This window comes from Bos mutus, chromosome 11 (genome assembly GCF_027580195.1).
Source record: "Bos mutus isolate GX-2022 chromosome 11, NWIPB_WYAK_1.1, whole genome shotgun sequence".
In the NCBI taxonomy this organism is placed as follows: Eukaryota; Metazoa; Chordata; class Mammalia; order Artiodactyla; family Bovidae; genus Bos; species Bos mutus.
Window position 1 is genome coordinate 9,762,737 of NC_091627.1, and position 18,963 is coordinate 9,781,699.

General features: G+C 41.8%; 1 protein-coding gene across 2 annotated transcripts in view; it reads right to left on the bottom strand.

The window, feature by feature from the left end:
* MVB12B (multivesicular body subunit 12B) overlaps nt 1-18,963 on the bottom strand; it is a 194,415-nt gene that overhangs the window by 157,438 nt on the left and 18,014 nt on the right. The gene's annotated exons all lie outside the window — the stretch shown is intronic.

Consider the following 18,963-nt stretch of genomic DNA (forward strand, 5'->3'; position numbering starts at 1 on the left):
ATGTGCACACAGAGACTTGTATCTGAAAGTTCAGAAGTTTAACTTTCAATAGTCCAAACTGGAAAAAACCCAAAAAGTCATCAACAAGCAAACTGTAAGAATTCAATGAAGTATTTACCACTCATTAACAAGGCTGGATGGCATCACTGACTCGATGGACGTGAGTCTGAGTGAACTCCGGGAGATGGTGATGGACAGGGAGGCCTGGCGTGCTGCGATTCATGGGGTCGCAAAGAGTCAGACATGACTGAGCGACTGAACTGAACTGAACAAGAAAATAAAAACTACTGACATGCTCAACAATATGAATGAACCTCAGAATAAATATTCTGAGAGCAAAAAGTCAGACAAAAAAAAAAAAAATCTGAGAGAAAAAAAGTCAAATAAAAAAAATTTATATAAAATTGCAAAAAATGCAACCTAGTCTCCAATAAAGGAAAGTAGACCAGTATTGTTCTGGGGATGGTCTGGGGCACTGGCTGACCTGCTCATCAACTTGACTGTGATGATGGCTTCACAAATGTATACATACCTACATCAAAATTCATCAAACTGAACACTAGATGTATGCAATAGATCAATTATATCTTAACAATCTGTATTAGAAAAAAACCATATATAACAGAAATCAAAGTAAAGCACTTCTAGAAATGATAAGACATATGAGGAACACTACAAACCTTACTTAAGGACACATTGATAAAATAAGACCTAAATAAATAGAAATGTAAACCATGTGTCTAGATGGAAAAATTCAATATCATAAATATACATATTCCCCTAAAATCAATGTTTAACTCAGCATAATTGTACTGAGAGTCAAAACATAATATTTTGTGGAATGTGACAAGTCGATTCTCAAGTTCTTTCAGAAAAGATCATAGATTGTAATAACCAAATATTTTGGAAAAATGAGAAAAAGGAAGGAAACCACTCCATCAAATATCACACATGCGATGAAAACCTTGCAAACTTTATGGTGAGTGAAAGGAAAAGAAGTCATACTTAGATGATTCCAAATAAACAAAATACCCAGGATAGATAAACCCATAGAGACAGAACCTCAGTGCTGGTTACCAGAGACCAGAACATGGGAGGCAGTGACTTCTTAAGGGGTAGCTGCTACTGCTACTAAGTCACTTCAGTCGTGTCCAACTCTGTGCGACCCCATAGACGGCAGCCCACCAGGCTCTCCCGTCCCTGGGATTCTCCAGGAAAGAACACTGGAGTGGGTTGCCATTTCCTTCTCCAATGTATGAAAGTGAAAAGTGAAAGTGAAGTTGTTCAGTCATGTCTGACTCTTTGAGACCCCATGGACTGCGGCCTACCAGGCTCCTCCATCCATGGGATTTTCCAGGCAAGAGTACTGGAGTGGGTTGCCATTGCCTTCTCCTCTTAAGGGGTAGAGGGTTTCCTTTTGGGGTGACCAAATGTTATGGAACTAGACAGAGGTGATGGTTGCACAACACTGTGATTGCATGAAACACCTCTGAGCTGCTCACTTTAAAATGGTTAATTTTATGTTACAGGAATTTCATGTATGTTTTTAGAAAACCAAGGAATTGCTGAGTTCAAGAAAACCCATGTGCTATAAAATTTCAATAACTAAACTAGTGTGTTACTGTAGAAGAACAGGTTAGATAAATTAATGGAACAGAAGAAAATAGTCTGGAAAATTCCCCTCTTTGGGACTCCAGCAAATGCTATCCTGTGACAAGACTGGTCAACAAACTGCTTCCTAAATCAGTTGATGGCTGCAGGCCTCCAGCTAGAAGCAGATGTTGCCACACTGATATAATACAGTAGTTTAGATTTAAGCACAAAAGCCAGGGTTGAATATTAAGGGCACAATTTGCTGTTAGTGGTATAATTTGACCAAACTGGGGTGTTATCTCTGGCCCTGGGCCTGCTGCAGTGGAGCTATTAAACCTACTAACAAGGCACATGGACCTCACATCCCAGCCCTACAGGCAAGGGCTACCCAGTATTCCTTGCAGGACCCCCCACCCCACCCGCCAACCGCCAGAGCAGCTCTCTCTCCCCTACTCCATAACCTCAACTCTGGTGGTCTGGTTGGGGGGTCAGCACAGGTCAGAAGGAGACTGTAATATTTTTGTTTGTTTCACATCCTGTGTTGTTTGCAGAAGGGCCCTGTCCCTAAGGAGAAGAGTTCCACCGCTGGGTCAGGAAACAAGCTTCTCAAGCACAACCCACTGGAGGATGGAGCTTACAACAGCAGCACATCAGATAGGTAGAAGGTGTGCTCAGAGTGTGGCTACACATTTGGAAAAAATAAGTTAGACTCCACCTTACACTGTACTCCAGAATAAAATCTGGATGTTTAAAAAGCCAAATCAATAAGATGAAGTATTAGTAAAAACTATAGGATAATATTTCTATAATCTCGAGACAGGAAGGTGCTTTGTATCTTTAATTTTTATTTTATAAGATTTAGAGCTGTTACAAAAATAATATAAAAAATTCCTACATACCCTCTACCCAGATTCCCCGAAATGTTAACATTTTACCATATTTGCTTCTTCTCTCTTTTCTTTCCTCTCACGTACATTATATATGTAATATTTATAACCATGTCAAGAGAACATGATATTGATTTGTCACTGGTAATGTTAACTTCTATGACTTGCTTAAGGTGGTATCTGCTTGGATTCCCCACTTTTATTCTTTTGTATTTTGTGAGAGATACTTCAGGACTATGTAAATATACGTTTTTTCCCCCCTAAAACTCGTACCTACTAGTTTTAGCATCTAGACAGATCTTTTAAACCATTAAGTCCAAAAAGAAAAAAACTGGGGACTTCCCTTGTGGTCCAGTGGTTAAGAGTCTGCCTGCCAACGCAGGGGACACGGGTTTGATCCCTGATCCAGGAAGATCCCACGTGGCATGGAGCAACTAAGTCCATGCAGCACAACAGTTGAGCCTGAGCTCTAGAGCCCACAAGCCACAGCTAGTGGGCTGTGTGCTGCAGATACTGAATCTCAAGCCCCAGCTCCTGACACCAGTGGGCCTACAGTCCCTGCTCCACAAGAGAAGCCTCGGCAATAAGAAGCCTGAGCATCTAATAGAGAGCAACCTCTGTTCACCGCAGCTTGAGAAAGCCCGCATGCAGCAAGAAAGAGCCAGTGCAGCCAAAGATAAATATTTTTAAAAAAGAAATAATCTGACAGATGTGACTACATAAAATGAAAAACTGATATGATGAATCAATCAAAGTTTGATACTAGGAACAAATTTGAAAGACAATCATAGTCTGAGAAAAATATATGTAACAAATATAACAGACGAAGAATTAATAAAGAGAAAATATGAGGGATTTGTATAAATCAATAAGAAAAAGCCAACCAAATGAATCAAATGTAAAAACAGGAAATTAATAGAAAAAGCACAAATGGCCAATGAACATGAAAAGGTGCTCAACCTTATTTACAGAACTGCAAATTTACACCGCAAACCCCTAGTTTGGAAAAATAAAAATAGGAAGACTGATAATAAACAATAAGGATGAGGGTAAATAGAAACTTTTGTAAATCATTTACTGGAGTATAGATAAACTGGTAAAGCATTTTTGAAAAGCTACTGATAGTAATTACTGATGGAAAAATTAGACATGTACATATCTTTTGATCCATCAGTGCACACCTAGAGATGTATGTACCAGGATACTTAGCATTGCTTTACAAAGACAAAAAAACTGAGTTTTCATTTGCAGAACAAGGGGTTAACAAGCTACTTACTACCCAGCAGGAAAACAGCCACTGGAAAACATGAGACTGATATATTTGCCCAGACATAACATGGATAGATTTCTTATACATACTGTTAAGGAAAGAGGAAAGTCAAAGAATATTATATATAGCATTTATACAAATAATAATAACAACAACATACTAACAGCTACATAGCTTGGGCAGTTTCAGGCTACTCTATGAACATTATTAGCTCATTTAATCCTCACCAGGAAAGGATTAAACTGAGGAAAGTTCTGTTGTTGATCTTACTTTAGAGACAAGGAAACTGAGGCAGTAAGAGGTAGAGTATCCTGACCAAGGTCACTCAGCTAGTAGGTGGAGGAGCCAAGATCTGAACCCAGGTTGGAGAGTTAGAGTCTATGCTTCTGACCACTAGACTACAGCCTCTCTCTATATATAAACAGGTACTTGCAAATTCACAAAAAAGAATGGGAAGGATACAGACCAAACTGTTAACAATAGTTACTTGTTATTGGGGTAAAACAACACTTTACAAATAATGCGCTGCTGCTGCTGCTAGGTCGCTTCAGTTGTGTCCGACTCTGTGCGACCCCATAGATGGCAGCTCACCAGGCTCCCCCATCCCTGGGATTCTCCAGGCAAGAACACTGGAGTGGGTTGCCATTTCCTTCTCCAATGCATGGAAGTGAAAAGTGAAAGTGAAGTCGCTCAGTCGTGTCCGACCCTCAGCGACCCCATGGACTACAGCCTTCCAGGCTCCTCCGTCCATGGGATTTTCCAGGCAAGAGTACTGGAGTGGGGTGCCATTGCCTTCTCCGAAATAATGCGCTAGTAGAACCAGTTACTAGATCCCCTGGATGTCTGCCTATTCAAGAACCAGTGCAGATGCTCCCTTCAGGTCTCATCTCCCTTATCTGGAGACATCGTACCAACTCTCCCTTTCAGTGATTTGGATCTTTCAAAAACACAGCTCACCACCCACAGCTCTCAACCTCAGCCACATCTCCTCTTCCTGATATACACCATCCTCACACAAACAGCCTCTTAATACTGTAAATGTGGACCACAAAACTTGAGAAAGGTGGCCCTGAAGCATTCTGAGTCTTGGGCATTAAGGAGTAATCCAACAAGTATTTCACAAGCATGCAATAGTGTATTTCTTGCCTACATATGTAATGTAAGCCTGGATCATAAATTTAGGGGGAAGATTTCTGACAGGCTTAGAAACAAACAGATTCTCTAGTTAACCCTGAATTAACATAAAATTAAAGCGAACCAGAACTTCCACTTCCAGGAGTATGGAATAGATATACTTTTTCCTATTCCTCCTACGTACAACTGAAAACCCTGAACATTATATGAAACAAACAGTAAGTGGACTCTGAAAGGTGAGAGAAGAAGGCAAGCAGGTAGGGACCTCGGGACCCAAGGTACAACATGGCGGTGAGTTTCTGGGTTTCCCTCGGCCTGACACATCCCTGACTTGGAGCGAAAGAGGCCAGCAACCCGGAAACAGCAACAGACACAGACCAAAAATTGCCCCCTGCTCCTGACAGCTGCTTTTGCTAGAGGGGCTCCTAGCAAGACAGACACTTTCAGGCAGTAACAGATTCCAGCCAAATATCACATAAAATACAGCAGCCCCACCCCTACTCATGCCAGCAAAACCAAGATAGGGAGCCCAGACTTCCATTTTCACCAAGCTATAACAAGATATCCCCACACCTCAAGATGGTGCCAGGGAAGGCCAAGTAGGGAGCCAGGACTTTCACCATGATAATCTATCTACCGAAGCCAGCTCCCCAGCCCTGTGATGTCAGTGGAGGCCACAGGGGGAGCTGTAATGAGAAACTCCTGCTAGGAAGGTTTAAGTGAAACCTGGAGAAGGCAGTGGCACCCCACTCCACTACTCTTGCCTGGAGAGTCCCAGGGACGGGGGAGCCTGGAAGGCTGCAGTCCATGGGGTCGCACAGAGTCGAACACGACTGAGCGACTTCACTTTCACTTTTCACTTTCATGCACTGGCGAAGGAAATGGCAACCCACTCCAGTACTCTTGCCTGGAGAATCCCAGGGACAGAGGAGCCTGCTGGGCTGCCGTCTATGTGGTCGCAGAGTCAGACTGAAGCGACTTAGCAATAGGAGCAGCAGAGAAGGCAATGGCACCCCACTCCAGTACTCTTGCCTGGAGAGTCCCAGGGATGGAGGAGCCTGCTGGGCTGTCTTCCATGGGTTCGCACAGAGTCGGACTGAAGCGACTTAGCAGCAGCAGCAGTAGGGAGTCAGAACCCCCCACCTCCATCTAGCAGTAACAAGGAGCCCCAACTCCTCAGGTGTCACCAAGGGGAGAAACTGGACTACTACTTCCTGTCAGGAATCAGAGCAGTGTCAAAAGAAGCCAGGTAAAATAGATTAAATAAAATCGAAAGTCATATAGCATAGTACCCCAAATTTCCAGTCTCCTATCAAAACTCACTCATCAAATAAAATCATCAAGAAACAGAAAGATCTCAAACTGAACACAAATTAAAAAATGAATATGCCAAGGTCATGATTACAGAGATGTCAGAATGACCAGAAAAATTTTTTTAAAGCAATCATTGTGAAAATGCTTCACTGATCAATGATGAACATGCTTGGAGCAGATGAAAAGACAAAAAGTCTCAGCAAAGAAACATAAAGTTTCATAAATAAATAGAAAATAAAAGAAGAACCAAAATGAAATTTTAGGACTGAAAAATATAATAACTGAAATCAATATAATAGATGGGCTCAACAGCAGAAAAGAAGACAGAAAAGAAAGAATCAGTGAACTGAGAGAGAGTATAGAAATTATCCAATATGAACAACAGAGAGAAAACAGACTGAAACAAAAAATGAACACAGTTTCAGGGACCCATGGGACTATAACAAAAGATCTAACATTCCTGCCATCAGAGTTTCAGGAGAGAAGAAAGAGGGTGAGGCTGAAAAATAACTTAATGTCTAAAAACTTCCTCAGATTTAGCAATAGGCACAAATTCACAGAATCAAGAAGGTAAGCAAACTTCAAACAGAATAAATCCACATAAATAAATCCAAATAAATCCACACCAAGACACATCACAGTCAAACTTCTGAAAAATTAGGACAAAGAAACATTTTTGAAGAATTGAGAAAAAAATGACACTTTACTTACAAGGGGAAGAACAATTTGAATGACTGCAGATTTCTCATTGGTAATCATAGTGGCCAGAAGGAAATGACATATCCTTTTTCAAGTGCTAAAAGAACTATCAACCCAGAATCTTATATCCAGTGAAATATCCTTCACGAATGAACAAGAAATAGAGACATTCTCAGATAAAGAAAAACTAAGTGAATTTGTCTCCAGCAGAAATACTCTAAAACATTAAAGGACACTCACTAAGCAGAAAATAAATGATAAAAGAAGGAACTTCGAAACACTGGGAAGGAAGAAAAAATATGCCAAGCAAAAATATGAGCAGATAAAGTAGACTTTTCATGCCTCTTGAATTTTTAAAATTATGTTTGATAATTAGAAACAAAAATTGTAACACTGCTGACATGGTTCTATATATATGTAGAAAAAAATATTTAAGATTATCATATTTATAAATGAAGGAGAGTAAAAGTAGTCATGTATGGATATGAGAGTTGGACCATAAGGAAGGCTGAGCACTGAAGAATTGCCACTTTCAAACTGTAAGGAGATCAAACTAGTCCATCCTAAAGGAAATCAACCCTGATATTCACTGGAAGGACTGACGCTGAAACTGAAGCTCCAATACTTTGGCCACCTGATGTGAAGAGCTGACTCACTGGAAAAGACTCTGATGCTGGGAAAAGCTGACAGCAAAAGGAGAAGTGGGAGACAGAGGATGAGACGGCTGGATGGCATCACTGACTCAACAGACATAAGTCTGAGGAAATTCAGGGAGATGGTGATGGACAGGGAAGCCTGGTGTGCTGTGGTTCATGGGGTCACAAATTGTCCAACATGAACAGCAGTCACAAACAACAAAAGGATAGAGAAGAGAGCAGAGGTTCCGCACTTCACATACACCAGTAAAATGATGTCACCAGGGGAGTGTTACAGGCACACACATAGATACCAACAAAATGCAAGACCTAGAGCAACCTCTAAAAATGCCATACAGACAAGCACACGCAAAAACACTTCACTAAGCTAAAAATGAAATTCTAAAGAATGTTCAAGTAACTCACAGGAAGTCAGGAGAAAAATACAGGGGAAAAAACCTCTAGAAAATAAAAAATAAAATGGCAGCTTTAAGCCTTACCATATCAATAATTACACTAAATACAAACGGTCTTAATATACCAATTAAAAGAGATTGGCAAAGGAGATTTAAACCTTTGATCAAATTATGTGACATCTACAAGAAACTTATTTCAAACATAATTCTATAGGCAAGTTGAAAGTAAAAGTATGGGAAAAGATATATTATGAAAGCTTTAATAAAAAGGAAGCAGGAGTAGCTATACTGATATCAAATAAAACAGACTTCAGAGCCAAGAAAATTACCAGAAAGGGATATTATATAATGACAAAATGGCCAATACACCAAAAAGACATAGCAATCCTAAATGGTAAGTGTAAAAACAACAATGCTAAAAAATATGTGAAGAAAAAAACTGATACAAATGAAAGGAAAAAAAGACAATTCCAAAATTACAGTTTGAGACTTTCCTTTCTCAAAAATTAATAAAATGCCTGGACGGAAAATCAGCAAGGATACAGAGAAACACAAACAGCACTCTCAACCAAAAGGATCTAACTGATATTTAAAGAAAATCCCACTCAGTAACAGAAGACGACAGTCTTTTCAAGCAACCATGAATGCATGCCAAAATGGACCATTTCACGGGCTATAAAACAAACCTCAACAAATTGAAGAGAACTGAAGTCATTCAGAGTGTGTTCACCAATCACAGTGGAATCAAACTAGAAATCAATAAAAGAAAGATTACAGAAAGTCTAAATTCTTGGAAACTAAACGCAATTCTAAATACTCTATGGGTCAAAGAAGTCTAAAGAGAAATTTAAAAATATTTTGGAGAGAATGAAAACAAAAATAAAGCATATGAAAATTTGTGGGATACAGTTTAAGCAGTGCTGAGAAGGAAATTCTTAGCACTACATGCATATATTAGAAATGAAGAAGACTCTTAAATCAATAATCTAAGCTCCTACCTCAAGGATCGAGAAAAAGAGCAAAATAAACTCAAAGCAAGCAGAAGGAAAGGAATAATAAAGATAAAAGCAGAAATCAATACATTTGAAAACACAATATAGAAAATACAATGAAATAAAGAAAAATTGCTTTAAATGTTAATAAAATTGACAAACTTCTATCTAGGAAGACAAATAAAGAGAGAAGACAAATTATTAATATCAGAAACACAGAGTATTATTATAGACTTTGCAGACATCAAAGGATAATAAAGGAATGCTACGAACAATTCTACACACGTAAATTTGGTAACTTGGATGAAACAGGTCAAGTCCTTGAGAAACACAAATTATCACAACCTACCCAATATGAAATACATTATTTGAATAGCCCTATAACTAGTAAGAATAGAGAATTCATCATTTTAAAACTTTCAAAAAATGAATTTCCAGGTCTAGACCTCACTAGACAATTTGACCTAATGTTTAAAGCCTATCCAAGCCTCTTATCCTCATCCATCAGAGGGCAGGCAGAATGAAAACCACAATTACAGAAAACTAGCCAAAATGATCACATGGATCACAGCTTTCTGTAACTCAATGAAACTATGAGCCATGCCATGTAGGGCCACCCAAGACGGACGGGCCATGGAGAGTTCTGACAAAACATGGTCCACTGGAGAAGGGAACAGCAATCCATTTCAGCATTCTTATCTTGAGAACCCCATTAACAGTATGAAAAGGCAAAAAGATATGACACTGAAAGATGAACCCCCAGGTTGGTAGGTGCCCAATATGCTACTAAGAAGAGCGGAGAAATAGCTGCAGAAGGAATGAAGAGGCTGAGCCACGACGTGAGGAGCCAACTCATTGGAAAAGACTCTGATGCTGGGAAAGACTGAGAGCAGGAGGCAAAGGGGGCAACAGAGGATGAGATGGCTGGATGGCATCATCGACTCAATGGACATGAGTTTGAGCAAACTTGATGGTGAAGGACAGGGAAGCCTGGTTTGCTGCAGTCCCTGGGGTCGCAAAGGTGTGGATACAACTGAGTGACTGAACAGTAACAACAACATTTTATTAACACCAACTCTACATAATCTCTTCCAGAAAACGGAATAGGAGGAACACTTTTCAATTCATTTTATGAATCCAGTATTACCAAACTAGATAAAAATGGTACAAAAAGGAAACTACAGATAAACATCCCTCATGAATACAGACTCAAAAATCCTAAACAAAATATTAAGAAAGAAGATTCAGCAATACACCATGACTAATTGGGACTTATTCAAGGGATGCAAGGCTGGTTCATTCTTTAAAGATCAATGTAATTCACCATGTTAACAGGCTAAAGGAAAAAAATCACATGATATATTAATCAATGCAAAAAAGGCATTTGACAAAATACCCATTCATAATAAAAATTCTTAGAAAAACAGAAAAAGAAAGAAACTTTCTCAACTTGATAAAGAGCATCTATAAAAAACAAAACCCCAAGCTAATGTCATACTTAATGGTGAAAGACTGAATGCTTTCCCCCTATGATCAAGAATAAAGCAAAGATGTCTACTCTTACCACTCTTTTCAAAATAGTGCTAGAAGTTCTAGCCATTACAATAAAGCAAAAAAGAGAAATAAGAGACATACCGGCTAGAAAGGAAAAAAGGATGATGGGATAGTCTACAGAGAAATCCCAAGGAATATACACTAATAAGTGAGTTCAGCAAGGTCTTAAAATTCAGCAAAAACAAACATACAAAACTCAATTTTACTGAAATATTTCTATGTAATAGCAATGAACACATGGACATCAAAATTAAAAATACAATTCCATTAACAATTGTTCAAAAAAAAAATAAAGCACTTAGGCTTAAATCAACCAAAACACATACAAAGCTTATCTGCTTGAATCTACAAAATGCTGCTGAAAGTAATTTTAAAAATAATAAATAAACGGAGGGACATACTATGTTCATGAGTTGTAAGACATAACATAATAAAGATGTGAAGTCTCCTCAAATTTATGTACAAATTTAAGGCTGTGATAATGTGATTTATAATAAAAAATGCATCTTTGGTCTTCACCCACAGTTCCTGGCTCACAGCTCCCCAAAACTTTGGAATCTCCTGAATAATAAGGGCAATGGGAGCATCTTTTGTCATAACATTTATTTTAAAAAGAAATTTTGGTCATGCCATGCAGCATGCAGGATCTTAGTTCCCCAAACAGGGAGCAAATCCATGGCCCCTACAGTGTAAGTACAGAGTCTCAACCGGGACTGCCAGGGAAGTCCCTTGTCAGAATATTTGGTCTCTTCTCCTTAGTTCCTGCAATCACTTCAGAGCCATAAAAGTGAAGTATGTGTCTTGTTATTCATAACAAGTCCCTTTTCACAACTGGGTTAATGTTAATGTGGTAACTTTTGGAAAGCACCTAAAGGTGGGGACTGGTTGCCAGGGAAACCAACCATGAATAAAGGGCTGGAACTTTAGTCCTATTCCTTGATCTCCAGGAAGGGGAAAGGGGCTGGAGGTTGAATCAGTTACCAATGGGCATGAATTTAATCAGTCATACCCATGTAAAGAAGCATCCATAAAAACCCAAAAGGATGAGGTTCGGAGCGCTTCCGGGTTGGTGAACATAGGAGATTTGGGGAGAGTTGCATGCTAGGAAAAACAGCATGGAAGGTCCTCACCCTTTCCATACACCCTGCTCTATAAACTCTTCCATCTGGCTGCTCCAGCGGTATAGCCTCTCATAATAAACCAATGACCTAGTAAGTAAAATGTTTCTCTGAGTTCTGTAAGTCACTTTAGCAAAGTAATTGAACCTAAGGAATGAGGTCATTCGAACCCCTGAACTACAGCCAACTGGTTAGATACACAGGTGATAATCTGGGCTGGTGATTAGCACCTAAGTTGGGGTGGGGCACGGCGCAGTCTTGTGGGATTGAGCTCTTAACCTGTGGACTCTGAAGCTACTTCCAGGTAGACAGTGTCAGAAGTGTTCAACTATAGGGCACCTACAGGTGGTGTCTGGGAACTGCTTGTTGTTGATATAGGGAACCACCTCCCTGTTGGTCCACAGCCCCTTTTACACATTAATTCCCATCTAAATTCCAGTAAGATTATTCTAAAATTTATATGGAAAGACAAAGGAACTTGAATAGTTAAAAACAATACCTTAAATGAAGTATTAAGTTGAAGAAAACATTTTACCCAATTTCAAAACTTACTATAAAGCTAAAACAATCAGTACTCAGTGGTACTGGCAGAGGGCTAGACACACAGAATAAAACTGAACAGTGAGTCACACAAATATGCCCGACTGATTTGTTTTATAAAGGTTCAAAAGCAATTCAACTTTGAACAAATGGTACGGGAGCAGCTGTTCATGCATTGAGGAAAATAAGAACTCTGACCTAAATCCACACCTTATATAAAAACTAAGTCAAAATTTAACACAGACTTGTTAAATGTAAAACTGTAAAATATGTAGAAAAAATATAAGAGAAAATCTCCAGGATCCAGGGCTAGACTAAAAGTTATAAGACTTAACACCAAAAATATGATTGATAAACTGATAAATTGGATTTCATCAAAATTTAAAGCTTTTGCTCTACATAAGATCCTGATAAAATAAAAAGACAAGTGAAAACTAGAAGAAATGTTTCCAAACAACAAGACTCACATTTATAATATACAAAGAACTCTTAAAACTCAACAGTAAAAAACCAAACAATCCAATTATAAAATGAGTAAGAAATGAAGCAACATTTCACTGAAGAAACAGAGATGGCAGATAAGCACAGGAAAAGATCATCATTAGCCACTAGATGAACATAAATGAAAACCAAACGAGTTATTACCACAACCCTATCAGAATGGCTAAAAACAAAAACAAGAACAACAAATGTTGACAGTGAAAGACGCTGGAAAAGAAGTGGCAAAACGGGGAGAAATGTAAAAGGTTACGAGCCACCCAGGAAAGCAGTTTGGCATATTCTTACAAAACTGAATATCCAACTACCACACGACCAGCAAGCACACTCCTAGGCATTTATCCCGGAGGAATGAAAGGGCACATTAACACAGAAACCTGTGAAAAGCATTTATAGCAGCTTTAATCATGATAGCTCCAAATTGGATAAACAACCAAGATGTCCTTCAATGGGTAAATCGTTAAACAATTTGCGCTGCAGTCGTATCAATTAAATCTATAAATAGGAACAGCAATAAAAAGGAACAAACTATTGACATATGCAATAGATTTTCTAGATGAAATCTCCAGAGAGTTATGCCGAGTTTTTGAAAACGTAACAAAAAAACTTGCAAAATATTACATGGTATATGATTTCATTCATATAACATTCCTGAAAAGACAAAATTATAGAAATGAAGAACAAATTAATGGTTGTCAGTGGTTAAAGAGGAGTTAGTTAATTTCTAGAGACAGAACACAATTTGATATGCAAACCAACCAATCCTGAGGCCATATGCCCACCTGCCCTCTTTTCTCAGGCTCCTTCAGTCTGAAACACTCTCTCCCTGCCCTAAATCACCCCAAGGCCAGCGATGTGACAACTAAGGCCACCCTGAAAGCCCAGAGCAAGCTGAAATTATTTAAACTAGACAATCCTAAATCTGCTTATGCTGCCCTGCCTTGCCTTCCCCACAGAAATCGCTCCTCCCTCCCTCTGCCTGCTGACCAACCCCTGGTGCCTCCCTGTGTGGCCCTCCATGGAGTGGATGGATCCCTCCTCTTAAACTGTGAGAATAAACTCTCCTTCCAGTGGCAGTGTTCTGCTGATCTGTTGGCCTCACCACACCCGAATAAAAATAAAATCCCAGGTAGTACATTTTAGAAGTGAAATGTTTTGCATTTTGACCGTATCCCTGTCCATATCCTGGTTATGATGCTCTACTAGAGTTTCAAAGATGTTACCGTTGGGGGGAAACAGGTTAAAAACAAGCTCTCCCAGTAGTATGTCTTACAAATGCATGTGAATCTAACTATCTCAAAATTAAAAGTTTGACTGAAAAAAAATGAAAGAAAGATTAAAGCAAGTCCCTCTTCTTTCCCATTAATCCACTCTGTGAGGTTTCTTTGTCAGGAGCCTTTGTAAATGGTGAATAGGAGGTTGCAGTGAGCAGGATGGAGTGCCAGCACGCTGCAGTGCCCCCCAGTCCTCTCTCCTTTCCCACTGATCCCACTATGGAACAAGTCATTAGCGAGAATAAAGTCTTTGGGTCAAAACCAAAATGCATACTTGGTGGGGGAGAGCAGCCTAGAAGGAGGCAATTCAAGCCAGGATCTCTGAGAGTCATCCTGACAATAGCGATGCTTGGGTTGCACGCCCCTCCTGGAAGCCAGGCACGTGTGCATGTTAGTGGCCCTGCCCAGCCACCCGGTGCAGCTCCACTGGCCAGGGCTCTGCAGGGCACCCGGGAAGGTGCAGGGCTGATGCTGTTACCGAAGCTGGCTAATCCAGACCACAGGAAACAAAGGCCCAAGGGCGGGCCATAAAGTCACCTTCTGTGTTTTCAGTGAATCTTTATCATTTTATTTTCCCACAAAACAAAAGGCAGGAACACCTGGTGCCTTTTATGAAAACCAGCTCTGGTTCTGAAAATGAACCAGCGTGTGGTGGGGCTCGGGTCTGAGGTCACGTCCGCCCTTGGGAGCAGGCCCTGGGCAGCGAAGCCACATGGGGCAGGAGCTGGGGAGAGTGGGAAGAGGCTGCCGCACCTGCTTCTGCATCTGCTTTGTGGAGCCAGAGCTTCGGGGGCGGGGAGGAGGGCGCGGCCCTCCTGTCTTCTGGCCCCGAGGAGTGGGGTGGTCCTCCTGCCTGGCTCGGGCCTCCCCACAGCATCAGCTTTCTGGAGACTCACATGACAGCTGTGCTCAGGCCGGACGTGTGATTATGTTCCACAGTTTCCACCTGATATCTACAATATGCTTTTAATTAGATATCATGACCATCTTCGCATGTCTTTCACTGACTTTTTAAAATTTCTTGAGCTGTATGTAAAAATACCAACGTGCTTGAATTAGGCTTCAGCACTTGGCGAATTATTTTTTTCTTTCTCCAGTTTTGTAGGCTGAAATTCACTTGCAGATTTAAACTCATCCTTCTCTATGGCACTGGACAACAGCCCACAGCCCCAGAGGGGGGCTGGCCTCTCCTAGCACCCCAGAGCCCCTCATTTGGCAGTTTAAGCATCAGAATCTTTGAATAATTTCCCATTATTTAGGAATCTCAAATATATAAACTATACAGGTCCAGCAGTTTATAAGAAATGTTTTGCTGTTTAATCAGTCCCAGAAATAAATGGGAGTGTTGAGAGAAAGGAAGCGGGAGAAGAGGAAGCACAGAAGAAACAGGAAGTAAAGACCTAGGGGAGGATGGGTCCACGCACGGCCCTCGGGGGCCCATTTGCTGGTCAGAGGCCATGAGCAAGGCTGGCTTCCCAGCACGCAGCCCTGGGAGGGGCCAAGATTGACACAAACACAGCCTTCTGGGACATCTTTGGTGGGCCACTGAGTGCGAGTCTGCCTGCCAACGCAGGAGACACAGGTTCCATCTCTAGTCTGGGAAGATCCCACAAGCCAAGGGGCAACTAAGCCTAGGCACCACAACTACTGAGCCTGTGCTTTAGAGTCTGCGCTCCCCAACAAGAGAAGCCACCGCAATGAGAAGCCCACACACCACGATGAAGAGCAGCCCCGGCTCACCGCAACTACAGCAAGCTGGCGGGCAACAGAGAAGATCTAGCACAGCCCAAACATTCATTAATTTTAAAAACACACGACTTCCTGGGCTTTTCTCTGACCAGTCTCTGGACACCAAGTCCTCGGCTCCTCGGGGGCCTTGCTTCATCAGACAGCTATCACCGACCACACTCACTCAACACCTGCCCACCCTTAAACAAAGGCAAGAAGACTCCTGATCCCAAGGCATCCTCTAGCCGCCACCCTCCCTTCTTTAAGGCATCTGTGCCCATACCTCCCACTTCAGGTGGACCCTTTGAGCCCACTGGCAGTCTTCTGAGCCACCACCAACTTCACAAGCACCTTCTAGTAACTCATTCCAGTAGAAACAGTTCTGCTACTGCTGCTAAGTCGCTCCAGTCGTGTCCGACTCTGTGCGACCCCATAGATGGCAGCCCACTAGGCTCCCCCGTCCCTGGGATTCTCCAGGCAAGAACACTGGAGTGGGTTGCCATTTCCTTCTCCAATGCATGAAAGGGAAAAGTGAAAGTGAAGTCGCTCAGTCAGGTCTGACTCTTAGCGACCCCTTGGACTGCAGCTTACCAGGCTCCTCCGTCCATGGGATTTTCCAGGCAAGAGTACTGGAGTGGGGTGCCATTGCTTTCTCCCAGAAACAGTTCAGCCTCATTTTATTTACCCCTTACAGAGCTTTGACTAATACTGACCACCCCTTCTAGAAATACTCATTTTTCCCCCGTTTCTTACTAATTTTCCATCCACCTCTCTGGATGCTCAGCCCTAGGCCCCCGAGTGCCTCCTTCTCCCCACTCCTAATTGTTGATGCTACAGTGGACTCTGATAAGGAGTCTGAGGTGACAGGACCATCTCCATGATGCTACAGGGTCTCCCATGTGATGATAACACTCAGACATCTCCCTGGACTTCAGACCTAAGGCTGCTCAACATCCCTACCCAGATATCACACGAGCACCCCAAGCTCAGTGTGTCCACAACTGAACCAACGGTTCCCCTCCACCCTCAATCTTCCTGGTTGTCTATGTCCCCATCTCAACAGAGAGCATCAACATCCCCCCAGCTGCTCAGCAAGACACCCTTCATGTCGCTCTGGTCCTTCCCTTTCTTCACCTCTGCACCTATCTCCCAACATTCAGCCTACGTTTTTTTCTGTGAAAGAATGTGCATTTGGGTCCCCAAGCCCCATGCTCCCACTTCCCTCCATTGTTGGTGGGTTAGGTTTCTACCCTCACACCCTATACCAACACAGACCCTACAAACTGAGCCCCCTGACTCAATATCTATGCCCTCCAATTCTCCTTCTACACACATCAAGGAAACTTTTAAAAACACAAATGTAAGAACCTTTTTCTTAAAGTCCTTTAATGACTCCTACCACCCTCAGAATAATGGCCAATGCCTTTGTGTAGCTTGTAATCCTCTGGTGTGACACGACCTTATCCACCCCCACTACCTCATCTCTCACCTTTCCCCTTTCACATGATGGAACCCCTCCCAGGATACTGGAATTCCCGGGGCTTCTGCACAATAGTAGGGGGTCAATAAACACCTGTGAAGCCGATGTGAGAAGCAATAAACGCATAACATCGGGAAAAGCCTCACCAAGGAGTTTTCAAACTGGGTTCTGAAGGATGAGAAAAATTTTATCCAAAAAGGTGGGAACACAGGAATTTTGAAAATATGGGCCAAGTGGGTTCAAGGGTTTGATGGTACAAAGTGAAGTTGCTCAGTCGTGTCCAACTCTTTGTGACCCCATAGACTGTAGCCTATTAGGCTCCTCCATCCATGGGATTTTTCCAGGCAAGAGTGCTGGAGTGGGTTGCCATTGCCTTCTCCAGGGGATCTTCCCGACCCAGGAATCGAACCCAGGTCTCCCTCTTTGCAGGCAGACGCTTTACCGTCTCAGCCACCAGGGAAGCCCCTTATTCCAAATGTGAGAAACTAGAGGTTTGATGAGGTTGGAGGAGAAGAGAGTAGAAGGAAGTGAGACTGGAAGACACGTGTGTCAAGTTAAAGGATTTGGGTATCTGTCCTCTCTCTGGTTGTCTGAGAGGAGGATGCTCTTAGAGAGAAGATCCATGGCTACCACTTATTGCTTACTGCCCAGGCCCTCACCCTGGAGGACTGCCTGGACTTACTGGTGATGGGAAACTGGACACAGAGTCTGGAAGAAGGGGGACTTGATCAATTCATCCCCCAGCCCCAAAATTTCACTTTACTCAACACTTGCTTGAGTGAGAACAGAAACACAAAATGTAACAACATTTTTCGAAGACAATAGGCAACACTTATCAAGTTTAAAATGTGAACACTCTGACCCAGTAATTTCAACCTATGAAATTATTCTATGGCACTAACAGGATGACCATGCCAAAATACAGACACAAGGGTGTTGTTTATTGCATTGAAAACAAAAATGGGAACAAATTCAATATTCTTCAATATTGAATTATTAGCCAAATTTTGGTGTGCATGTGTGCTAAGTCACTTCAATCCTGTCCGACTCTTTGCGACACCATGGACTGTAGCCTGCCAGGCTCTTCTGTCCAGGAGATTCTCCAGGCAAGAAAACTGGAGTGGGTTGCCATGCCCTTCTCCAGGAGAATCCTCCCAACCCAGGGATTGAACCCACTCCTCTTATGTCTCCTGTATTGGGAGGCAGCTTCTTTACTGCTTGCACCACCTAGGAAACAGCCAAACAATAAATATGCATTATTAAGAGGAGGGGATACATATATATAGACTGATACTGAGCTAAGCCCACAATAAATTTTTTAAGTTATGAGAGTATAAATGGTACCATCTCATTTGTATTTTTAAAAAACCCACAAACACATACACAGAAAGTCTCCCCTGAGACCTTCTAAACTCTAAATCAGGACACATCAAAAATTAACAGGAAAAGCTAGTACAGCCCTTCCTGAGTTAGACTTGTGGGGTCCACAGGTACATATTATTTAAGAATGACTTAACTTAGACCAGCAGTTCTCAAAGTGTGGTCCCTGAACCAGCAGCATCAACATCAGTGGGCAATCGGTTAGAATGCAAGCTCTCAGCCCCACCCCAGACCTACTGCAGCAGGAATCTGGGGTGTGGGGTTCTCCAGAGGACTGAGGCCCTCCGAAGTGCGAGAACCCCCGACCTGGGCGTCTGGGAACAGTCCTTGAACTAGGTGATAAACTGTCACTTCTGGGTCACCATGCCACAAAGACTCCCATTTGCACACAGGGTTTCTCAGGAAGGGAAGGAAGGAGCTCTTGGAGCACAGTGAAGAAAAAGACAAAAAA